This window comes from Polypterus senegalus, chromosome 8 (assembly GCF_016835505.1).
Source record: "Polypterus senegalus isolate Bchr_013 chromosome 8, ASM1683550v1, whole genome shotgun sequence".
In the NCBI taxonomy this organism is placed as follows: domain Eukaryota; kingdom Metazoa; phylum Chordata; class Cladistia; order Polypteriformes; family Polypteridae; genus Polypterus; species Polypterus senegalus.
In genome coordinates, this window is record NC_053161.1 from 24,831,414 (window position 1) to 24,844,347 (window position 12,934).

Below are 12,934 nucleotides of genomic sequence, written 5' to 3' on the forward strand. Positions count from 1 at the left end.
CCTCGTACCGCCCCAGAAGACGTTGCAGCCCGATGACCTCTTTTCTGATTCTGATTCCAAGGTCCCTCCTCTTCCTGCCGTTCAGCTGTATATGTTTATTAACCTTTGCAGTTCTGTTTTGGACTCTTGTTTGTAAAGACCATTTTTCTCAACCATTTTTCTCATTTTGCAGCCAATTCTCAAGTATACGGGAGGCTGCCCCAAACCTCTGTGTGTGTCAAGGCTTGATTATTTACCACTATATACATTGTGATGGACAGCCGGGTCCCATGCCCAGCCGGGACGCCCCTGCTGCATATGTTCCGGGGGAGCCACCATGGGCAGCTCACTTTCCCTGGGACGCTTGGTGGCAGCCTCCCTGACCGATGTTCGTTTCCCAGTCTCCCGCATGGCTCCATGGGACATGGAGTCCTCCACAACCTGGGAGGGAGCTAGGGTGGCCGCTAGGGGGTGCTGCAGAGACTCGAGAACCCGGCTGAACGAGTCATCAGCCCCACCCGGAGGTGCAATTGGGACCAGGTGGTCAAGCACCTGGATCACTTCCGGGTGGGGTATAAAACGGGCCAGCCTCCACCACTGAAGGGCCAGAATCGGGAGGAAGACGACGAGGTTGCCTGAAGAGGAGTGGTGGTACAAGGTGGAGAGTTGTTGTGCTGGTAAAGTGCTTTTGGGACTGTGTTGGGCCTGTGGGACACGGGGAAGACGTGCCCCACGGCTGAAGAACTAATAAAAAGCCGGTGTGACTTTTACACGTGCCTCTGCGTAGTCTGTGCCGGGTTGGGCGCTATATAGCGTCTTTCAGAACATATACAGTATATACATATATACATACAGTATATATATACAGCATATATACATATATATGTACAGTATATATACACTATATATATATATAGTGAAAGCTCAGGGCGCTAGAGAACTTTAAACCCCAATGAACACACCAAGACAGCCTCAAGTTCAAATAAATGGATGTTTATTACACAAATACCTCACAAAAAGCATCAAAACACAAGTTTACTGTCCTCCAAAGACCTCTCCTCTACTCGCCTGGACACGATAGTACTGTATGGTCCCATTTATTGAGGACCTGAGAGTACTTCCGGTGCCAAGGATGTAGCCCATTGGAAGCACTTCCAGGACATAGTGAAGTCCAATGTAACAGGGAGTACATCTCTCTGCTGCACCCTCTTGTGGCACCCACAGACCCCAACAGGGCTGCACTGCCAGACTGCAATCCCCAGCATTACCCTCTGGTTCCCAAATGGATGCTAATATCAAGGGCTGCTGCCACCTAGTGTTTTTGATTTTAAGTTTAATTCATTGTATATTTAGCCATGACACCATGTTTATCCATTAATTTTATTGGGTTCTTGCCCAGATCATTGTTTGTCTGAATGTACTGCCAATGTTCATGTTGGCTTCCTCTGGGCACTGCCATTTCCATTCATGTCTTAAAATATATATATATTTAAATGAATGATGATTTCATTTTTAATGTGAGTGTGTCTTGGTTTGTGTGAGTGTGCCCTACACAGAACTAAATACCTTTTAATTGCTTGTGGGTTCCTGTGACCTTAAATTGTAATAGTGGTATTACAGTGGAACTTTTTCTTTGCATGTCCTGCCAACATACACATGTCACCACTCTCAGACACTATGCTAAATATGAATATATTAAAATATTGTCACACATGTGCAACTGGGGGTTATCTTCCTGACTCGGTTGAGGTAAGCAGTACCACTCTATAACAAGAGGGGATGCTGTCGCTAACACTGTAACCCTTCTGCATGTTGATCAGGTTGCCCCAGGTCGATGACTAACGCCTGCCTATAGCCCCAAGATGGCTCTGCCACTTGATCTAGACACTATAAAACCGAGGTACACCCCCAGTGGATGGCGGCTCATTCTAGAATCAAATGACAAAAGACATGGAGCTCCCTTTAACACATCGTGTTTTTTATTTCCTTGAATTGAACGGTTTGCCCATGATTTTGCTAGTGCTTGTTAGCACAAAAGCAATAAATATGTTTTTTGTTTATTAGGTTTTGTGGTTGCTTGTGAGCGCAAAAGCAGTTATTTCTGTGTCTCAAATGCCAACATTTAAACTGGGTGGCCTGGCTGATGCCCCAACTATTCTTTCTGGCTCTCCTATAGTCTGTCCACTGGTCAAAAAATATAATTTCATTTTTTTAAATCAGTTTCAGAAAATAAATATATGGATGCCTGCAACATTTTTAACATGATACATTCATAACCATTTGTATAAAACTCACACATACTCATAAATATGATTTCTTCTACTTTAAAAAATGTTTTGTTACCAAAGGTAATACAATATCCCTATAATATGGTCCCCAGATTATTGTTCAAATTGTCATTAGAATGTTCTAGCCGAAAAATATTTCACACTTTTCAAAAAATAACACACATTTTAATTAGATAAAAAGAACATCTGGAACAAGAAGGCTAAAAGAATTGTGTTTTTTAAACGGTAAGTGATCTTGCAAAGCAAGCAATGAACCCAAATGTGATGATTATGATAATATTCATCATCATCATCTTCAGTGAGCTCAATTAAAACTGGACCATTTTCAAGACTTTTTGTTTGTTAAATTTGAGGTGTTTAAAAATTGTATTTTCTTTTACTCTTGGAACACAGGGAATAATTTTGCTTAAAATATCCACATTGATTCCTAAGCTGATTTCACAAACTAATTCAATTAGCCGCTTTTGGGTTTCAAAGCTAATATTGGGTTAAATCAGCTAAGCAGGTTTTAGGCTGGAAATATTTATCCTATGGCAATTGTATTATAATCGACTGAAAATACTTCTTTATATTAGCTTTCCTTTGTGCTAAAGTGCTTCTCAAAGCAAATTTAAGTGTAAGCACATTTTCTAAGGAAATGCTTTGCATTTTCTGGGGTGTCCTTTTTGTTGTTAAATGTGCTTTTAGGCACATTGTTTACTATCATGGTAATATGGTATCTCTTTAAGTAACTCCCATGCACCATTTGCCATTGTCTGGAGCTGAATGTGCATAAAGTTCAGGCACTGGAACATAGTTTGAATGGCCAAAGGTATTCATTCTCATCACAGGACCTCATTAGGACTCTATAGAAACACAATAACTACCCACACATCAGCAGTGGCTGCACTACAGCAAAGGCACCACATAAACAGCCTGATGTGAGCAGAGGGACTCATTGTCCCAGTCTCCCAGTTCTGCATTCGCAGTTGGCTAACTATTCATAATATTAAAGAATAGTAGGCTCAATTGAGAGTGCAAGTATTTGGTACCTTAAATCCTCTCAGACCTTCATTACTTTAGAAAACATGCCTCTCCAGTGACCCATATATCTAATCAAGAGCATTTAAATAAAGAAATTGTTTTGCATACTGAATACTTTGTTTGTACTCCCTTGCCTGAATAGGAATGCTTTGTAAAGGCTTCGAATAGTAGCAATAAATTATAATTTGAAAAGCACCTCACATGTAGGCAATAGGGAAAAGTAGTTGTCTTAAATATTTATATATATACGACAAAAGTCTTCTTCAGTGTATCTGGGGTGTAAAATCGAAAGCATCAATAGGTCATCAATCCAGATCTATCAAGCTGTGCTCACAGGATATAACGATACACGTTTATTGTCTTAGCTAGAATTTTTACGTTATATATTTTTCATATACAGTAAATGCTTTGTAAAGGCTTCAGTCACAATGCTGTCATGCCATGGGCTTTGATTGCCCGTGAAATGATAACATAAAAGTAAAAACTGCATTGAGCATAAATCAGAAAAATAAAGCGTTGGTTAATTCAAATTGTGATTTATTGGTATTTAAATTGTTTTGCTCTTTCTTTATATTTATTGTTCCAAGTGGACTATAGTTATTAAACACTTTGAATTCTCCCTCTTTCAGTGACACTATAAGCACTAAATAATGTACATTATTATTTCTACTTAATACATTTATGTGAATTGCACAATACATTCTGCTAGTCAAATAAAAAACAATGACTTAGATGAACTATTATCATTATATTTTATTTTGATGTTTTGATGCAGAAACATTTTCAAGGCACACTAATAGAGCTTCCAACTTCTCCTTTAAAAAGCAAACATTTTTGGCCCTGAAAAACATGCAAGCCAAACACCAGTTTGTTTGATAGATTTGTAAATTGTGGGTGGCTTTATAGAATTCAACCTCATTTATCACCGCAGCTTTGTGTCACATGTTATTGTTTGCAGTTTTAAGGATTGCACTGTTTAGATGAAAGAGCAAAACTGAATGAAGCAGTCAATAACACAGCAGAAGGTCAACCAAGTTGATTTTTCATTCATTTTCCAAAATTGTCATGTCTCACTTTAGCTGTGGTCTCTACAAATGCACAAGAGCTGATCAATCAAATTCTGGCACTATCCAAGCTGTGGAAAACTCACGGATTTATTTCCGAAAAAAATATCAAAATTACAATTAATTAAAATAAACTTGATCTGTCAGCCTTCTCATTTTGAATGGGTGTAAAATAAAGCAGAGTCCCTCTTGAATCAACATGGTTGCGTCTTTGTAAATGACGAAACAAAGCCCTTTAAATGTCCATTTGTCGGAAATAAACAGCATTAAAAATACGCTAAAAGGTAACAAGGAAACAACACAGGAACTAATCTTCACATGTGGACAGGGAAATGTTTCTTTAACAGCACCCGGGAACTTCAAATTTGATTACAAGCAACCTTTGCCTTTTTTATCAACACAACAATGGGCCGTGCTGTCTGGGGCAATTTCCATGCTCAGCATGTGGGTTTGCATTTTTTTTGCCTGGACATGGCCCTTTACTGTTCACAAATGTTGTTGCATTTCAATCAACTTTATTCAGCTCTTCCAGTATTAATCACTGCTTCGTTAGCCAATGCATTTCCAGCTCTTTAAAAGTACTTTCTAACCGTTTAGATTTTGACTTCTACAGATTTACTTCCTGGCTTTTATTTGTTTATAAAGAAAGCAACCAGGAAGACATTCTTTCGTACTTTAGAAACCGTATCTCAGTATTTTCTTTGCTTTTTAACTTTCTTAAACATCCCTTTAAACTCATAGAATGGAAGTCGTTATTTGGAAATGTCACTGTTTTTGTTATGGTTTAGTCCCAATAAATTTTTAAGCTGTAAGAATTTGCAGTTGAACAGCCAAATAGACAACAGTTCTCCGACAGCAGAAACTGTCACAGCACAGCTTGTTTCCACCATTATCCTTGTCAGTTTCCAAATGGTATGTAACAGTTATTATAAAGCTGAAGCAAACAACCAACCTGCAATGAAAACTATTGCTTAATTCTATTATAGCTTTCTCAACCCTGCTTAAGCCAAATCCACACACACATCATTGGCAGGTCAGGGAAAAACTGAAAGAGGAAAATTCATGCAAGAAGAGGGAAAATGTTCAAATTACATCCAGACAAATTTGATCACTGCATGTAAAACTGTTGCTTACCGAATTATTTACTTCAAACAAATTATTTACACAGGTTTTGAATGATGTCATTACACAACAGGTAGTTTCCACTTGTAGCTGCCCTTTGACAATCCTTTATTGAGAAATGTCTCACTCAGGGTAATCTTTGATAAAACAGAACATCATGTGGTAAAGAAAAATAAATTCCCAGCCAGAGTTGCGCAGTTAGGTGACAATTATCATCTCTACAGGAATGTAAGGTTCAGTTCATAGACTGGTCACTATGTTCGCAGCTTTCTGAAGTGGGTTTTGTCTGAAATACTCAGACTTCCCCAAAACATGCCAAGGTCAACTGGTAATGCAGAATTAGATTCATTTGAATGAGTGTGCGGATGTAATGGAGAGTGCCCTTGGACGGACTGGAGTCAAAGCAGGAATGGTTCTTGTCTTGTTAAGAGTACTTCAAAGATGGGCTTGGGCTGCTTGACTCTGTGCAATTAGATTGGGTCTGTTAAGAAAACAAAAGAATGGATTTGTGAAAGGAGTACACTGAAACATTAGGAGGCTGAAAACATGTCACACGATACAAGTCCTCTTGGACAATTGTTTACTTAAATTGTTGACAGAGGTCCATTAGCCATGAAAAAGGTTAAAATAAAGTATATCATTAAACACTGTGGGATACACATTTGATATTTTATACACTATATCAGAATAAAAATGCAAAAATTCATAATTCAGCATAATTCTAAAGAAGAATGTTTTATAATTCAACAAACATTTCTCTTTTTTTAAAAAAAACTAAGTTACAAAATGGTTAGCTCCAATCCCTTACAGCTCCCAGCTCCCATTTGTTCATTCAGATCCCATCCTGGGCACTTATTTGTATGGATTTTGCACTGTATGTTCTCCCATTCCTCTTCTAACTCAGTTTTCTTTCAAAATCGAAAAATAAGTGGATCTCAGCTGACTTTGATTTAGTGAATTTGGCTGTGTGAATGAGTATGCCTTTGATGGACAGATGCTCCATCCTGCTCAGGATTGCCACTGTTAATGCTTTATGACTAGTTAGTCAACCTTTATTATAATAAATAATTATAAAGCCCACCACAACATACCATTCTAGAAAGTGGGCAGTGCCTATGTTGTTAACACATGACACCAAACAAGCTAAAATAAAAACTGCTTCAGAATAGTTCATTATTACTATTGGTCCTGTATATGGGAGACTGAAGATGAAGAGCAACTCACAGTTACTTGAACTACAACTATTTAAACCTGACAAAAGCCTCCCCATTCCTATTTGCATTTTTGTAAGCCCTCCTCCAGACCAATCACCACCTCCTCATCAGCCCCTTAGACACAAGGGACTGAGGGCTCAATAGCCTTGACCTCCAGCCAGGCGATGTCTCTCATCAAGCAGGAATTTCTGCCAAAACAAAATTCAAACTCTTTAAACCTTTTATTGGAACGTTTTAAACTATTGAATACAAATAAAATGATTATTCAGCGCAGACAAGTTTGCTTACATCTAAAAGGCAGAGATAGTTCAAAAACAAGCCATGATATTCAAAACTATAAAAATTTTGATTTCAGATTAAATTTTTATTAAAAGCATTTTAGTGCAATCAATGTAAGACCACTTTTAAGGCAATGTTTACATTTCTATTAAAAGTATGTCTTAAAAAATCATTATTGTACATGTAAAGTTTAAGGCATAGGCAAATCAGATGAAGTTCTTAAAAAGACACAATCATACTGCGTAACATGAATCATTCTACAGCTAGAGCTGAAATGCTGCAATAAAATGACTTGAGGGCATTCCGAACAGTGATTACAAAGTTTTATACTATATATTAAATGTAATAAATGTCAACAGTAAACCTTCATTGAAATGTTTTAGAGACGTGAAACAGATTGCAAGTGAAGCATTAGGACTCAATGTCCGTTTCACTCTGTTTTTGTTTTCAGTTCTTTCCATATAGAAATACGGGGATTTGAACATGATCAGTGTAACATGAACTGTCATTTGAAGTCTGTAAACAGTCAAACAGCTTAGCTGCAACACTGAGAATCTTAATTATGAACACAAAATTTGTGTTTAGAGGGCATGAGTTTGTGACTTAAGTTTAGCAGACTTCAGTAACATTACATTGTTTTTAAGCAGAGAGACCTTTTCTCTTCCATTTCTCTGTGATTTGACAAAAATGTTCCACTTTTGTCCTTCTTTTGGCACATGAAATCATAGACTAGGATTAACAAAAGATCCAAAAATGTTGGAAAGGAGTTGAATATTTACTTTTTATGAAAGAATATTTTTTTTCTCAACAGTTGTTTTTAAGATAAATTAAAGAATCAGACAATTTAGTATTTACATCATTAGCTGATATAATTTGCTAACATCATCTCTGTAATTTTTTAAATACCAAGAAACAGCGTGATTTTCGTTTATTGTGGGTGGGATGGAGCTATTAAAAATATGGGCATTGCTAATGAAACATTATGGTGCAGTAAAGTTCATACATTTTACTGAACATCTAATTATGCAACCATGCATCTGGTCTATATCCATACCATGTATATACCATACATCAATAGTAGCAAGACAATTGGTTCAAAATAGGAACTAAACTTGGATGGGAGGCAAGTCGACTACAGGATTTATTCATGTACAGAACCGTGCTCTTGCATCAGGCCCATTTAGAACGAACAATTACCATTACATGAGCTCCTTTTGTGTGTTGGGTTAAATAATGTTTTCATGAAAATGTACATTCAACAGTGGATCAGTGTGCCTGGTAAAGAGATGAAGGGATATAGCAGATGAGATGTACACATGCAGGAAACTATTAATAAAGCATTGGGAAATGGAGTACAGGCAATATGTTAGGTATATCTCCTTCTTCGTTTGCCACTAATGATCACCATTCTCTATTCTCTGTTTAGTAATGTCCTTTGTATCTATTTTTTTTATCAATTATCAGTCCTCTAACTCTTCCTTTACTATGTTACCCCACCTTCTTTTTAAATGTGAGAAAAAGAATATTGTAGAAATATATTTACAGCTCATTAAATTTGAAAATGTAATGTTTTCCTTTTTTAAATAAATAATTTTACAGAAATGTTTGATAAAAACCTTTATACAGACAGTCTCAAATTACACCAATCCACAGATATGAACAAGCTCATAAACGCTAAGAACCTTACCTTAATGTTAACATTTTAATTAATTTGTAACTATAGCAACTTCCATTTCTTTCTTATAGACACAGCAAACTAGTAGTGAATATTTAGCAGGCACCATTAATAATGAAGCATCATACAATACAGTACGCACTTAGTCGCCATTTACAATCATTCCAATCATAATCATCAACTAGTAGTAGATTTTCACACCATGAGTATGTGTTTTGTGATATAATGTAGAATAATAAAGTTTTACTGCCAAGCTAGCACTGTGGTGTCCTAGCCAGAAACAAATGTAGGGGGTGTGGAAGGAATTAATGTGAAGGGGAACCAGAAATGATGTTGTGTTGTTTGTAAGGAATAAAGAGGTAAAGACTTAAACACGTGTGTTTTACTACTTCATATATAACAGACGCCATTGGGGAACAGTAGGTTTCCACAAGGGGAGGGTGTTATTAGAATACGAGTAAAACCTATGACGTTTCAATTCACAACTAATACACATGATAGGACATGCACAACAGATTACAGAAAACATTCCTGACAACACAGTGCCACTGGGCAATCCAACAGGCAGGCAGAAGTTGTAGTGAGCAAACAAGTGGAAGCTGACAGCTGTGCATAATGTCTGCTATAATAGAAGTTCACCCAATAAAGCAATTAAACAGTAAAAAATAAACATAGTAGAGCTGCTGATTGATTAACAAAATTAATTCCAGAATTGTTAATCAAAGTTAACTGCTTTTACTTTATGTATTTCCCTTTAAGTTAATATTAATATTTTTCTATAAAGCAGAAATAACTTTGTAACTTACATCCTAATGCAGAACAGGTTTAGTAACCACTTGCCTAGGCATATTAAACGTTTTGATAGTTTTGTGAAACAGAAACAACTGAATTAACAGTGAAACAGTTATTTCACAGCTAGCAGTTATTTTTTCAAAATTTTGAACCACATCACAATACAAATTAGTCTAGCACTTTGATTGATTCTATGTATAATACTGTTTTTAAAGTGATTTGAAGATAAACAAATAAGACATTGATTTTCTGAGTTTTTATTTGGCCAACTGCTTAAGCATACCAGTTTATTCAAGCTGTTGGTTCAAGAGTTTTTTTTTAATTAACAACAGATATATAAAACAAATTGTCACATGGGACAAAAGTGGCTGGGGATACTAAGTTTTTTCTAGATAACTTTACCATTCAGCTTATCTGTCCCCTTGCAGCATCCACCACTGTCATGTTAACTTGTTGCTCAAGACTGTATCACTCAACAACTGCTTTCGAGGAGGAGAAGCGAGGCAGTATCTAGGGTCACAGGAACAGTTTTTTGGTAAATGATGCGACTACAAACACTAGCCCGCTTATTAAGGGCAGTGTCAGCGGGCAGCTGGAGCCTACCCCAGCAATCATTAGATACAAGGCAAGAATAGCACCTGGATGGGGCGCCAATACATTGTAGGGTAAACAGAAACACACACACATTGCACCACTGTGCTGCCCTACACACACACACATATATATATATATTGCAGCACCCCAAAGTCAGACACAACCACCACGACACAAGTCCTGATACAGTAAAAAGGTTTATCTATACAAATACCTTACAAAAAGGCTTCTTTAATAATCACAGTCACAAGACAGTTCTTCTTCTTCTCTTTTCCACACTCCTTTCATTCCACTCCTTGTTTACAAGAATAATAATGAAAAAAACACACCAAGCACAATCCTCCTCCAAGAGTGTAGCCTTTCTTTTAAATTCGTCCCGGGAACTGCTTCTGGTCTCCTCTCCAAGTTGCCCAGAGTACTTCAGGGTCTTGAAGGAGCCATGGCCTCTACCTCTGGCGGTCACCAAAGACCCCAAAAGGGTTGCATTTCTGGACTCCATTTCCCATGCCACCCTGTGGGCGTTCTAATTGGGTTTCACCCCAAGGAACACTGCCACCTGCCATGTGGGGGAATAACCTGCTACTGGTAAGTCCATTTTTCTGGTCTTTCCATTATGGCGTCCCGGCTAGAAATAAAATCTTCCATTATCCCAGTCAGATTGCCTGTCCTTCCTTCCTGGCACCCACAGGCAAAAAGTTAAAGCAAGTTTCTGCAGTCAGTATGGAAGCTGTGTATACGAGTGGATGGGGGAGTTTTAGTAATCATCTGCAGAGATTTGTCAAGAAATGTCAAGAAGCTAGAGCCATCATTCTCACTGGCAGAAGGTGCTCAAAAGTTCAAAGAAACATTTCTGACTTTTCTGTAAGGCATCTGGAAAAATCTGGACTGCTGATATAAGTGGAGTGCTGATATAAGCTTACTGAAATGCAGGGAGACTACACTGACGAGTACTTTATTGCATACAGTATAAACTACTCTATCTTTAAAATTAATCTTTTTTTTTTTTTAAAGATCAAGCAAAGAAACTTTTGAATACACTGATAAAATAACTTTTAGCTAACATGTAGTAGGAGATTAATTATTTCCTTTGGAAATTTGCAGGATAAACACATTTCAGGAGCAGTTAAATATGTCATTGTTTATGTCGCACAAAATTCACTTCTGTAAATCTAAAAAATATGGCTGGCTACTTTACATTGAAGGAATATTTTATTTTTTCCAGACATCAAAGAGACATTTCAAAAGGCTTTATATCTTATGACATTTCATTAACCTTACTCATCTAGCCATATATTCAACACTGCATCTCCTTCTGTGTTATTTAGTAGTGACTTAGAATGGACATTGCAGACAAAGGTATGGTGTCTACTCAGTGGCATGTCTAGTAATGCAACAGTGGAACTGGCCACCGGCTGTCACCAAAGAGCATTGAACATATGAGCAAAAAGACTGGAATTGAAATAATATCCCACTGGAAGTATTTTGACTATTTAAAATATATGAACATAAAAAAATAAATAACACTACAATAGCAAAAGAAGTTTACTGACATCTACAAAGAACACACTGGTAACTGTATGCAAACTTGTAGTAGTTAATTATTTGACATTATACTATAAAGTTATGAAAGTTTAAGTGCAGGTGGTACTGTTGGATTCCTAGTAAAAACTACCTAATTGTACTTTTTTGAATTTGCAGAAAAATGAAATATTACTTTTTGTAAAAATAATGTAGATATTTATGATAAACAGTGGTGATATCACCTGCAAATCAGTAGATTTATCCTTGTAATTAATTATTTTTACTTAACTTACCATAACTTACAATTATGCTTTAGGTGAACTATATAAACTCTTATCCCAGTAGTCTCCAGTGTTAACCCAACATACATAGAATTTTCTATCTCGTTTTATAGCTAATTCTGTGTTAAATTTTTTTAAAAAGTTTGGTATAAGGTTTGATACTATTAGCATTAGAAATCATTTTTAAGTCAATTATTAAGTTAATTATTGCCTTTGATTTCCATGTGAATGTCAATTTCAACACCTTTCTGCATTTTTATCACTATTCGTAGGTGATTTTATTTACTCTTTAACTAAATTATGATTCTTTGCTTTTTGTGGAAAGATGGGTATAGAAATTAGGCAGAATAATTATACTGCTGACTAAATCAAGAGATAATAATAGCTTTCCAGTACAATATTATCAATAATAGAATTTGACATTAAGTAATATAGAGAAATCAAGACAGCACCTTCCAGCTACCATCCTGAGATCCAAAACATACTTTTTTATATGCAAAAACAGCAAATATACAATTCTCAGAATCAAAAGAATTGAGCCTGCAACCAACACTGATGCCAGTGCAGAAGGTTCATTAAAAACAAAAGCAAGTGAACACAACAGTCCCGATTTCATTACAATTGCAGAAAATGTGTATTAATTTTGTAGAGTAGTATCAATGTTGTTAATTATGTTACATTAATATTATTTAACAACTTTAATACTTATCTACTAAATGAAAGATATTACCGCAGCAGCTCAATGAGATAAATATAAAGGACGATGAACAATTTAGTCGGAGAAACAAGTTCCCAGAATTTCTGGGCCTCACAAATTCACTACATTTGTGGCCAATTGCGGTATGGGATTCTCTTATCTGTATTAATGTACAGTATAAAGTTTTTGGAGCCTCCTCTTCGAGACCCTGCACAGTAAGGGGGCACACCATAATCTGCAGCTTCTCATTTTTAAATTGATCCAAATAAGTGTCTAGAAAGTGTTAAAACACATTGTGTCCATGGCTTGAACTAGAGAATATTTTGATGCTGTTCCCACCCAAGTGAACATTTTATCAGTTATTGTCCTTAGCAAAATACAACTAAAATTTCATATATCATGAGA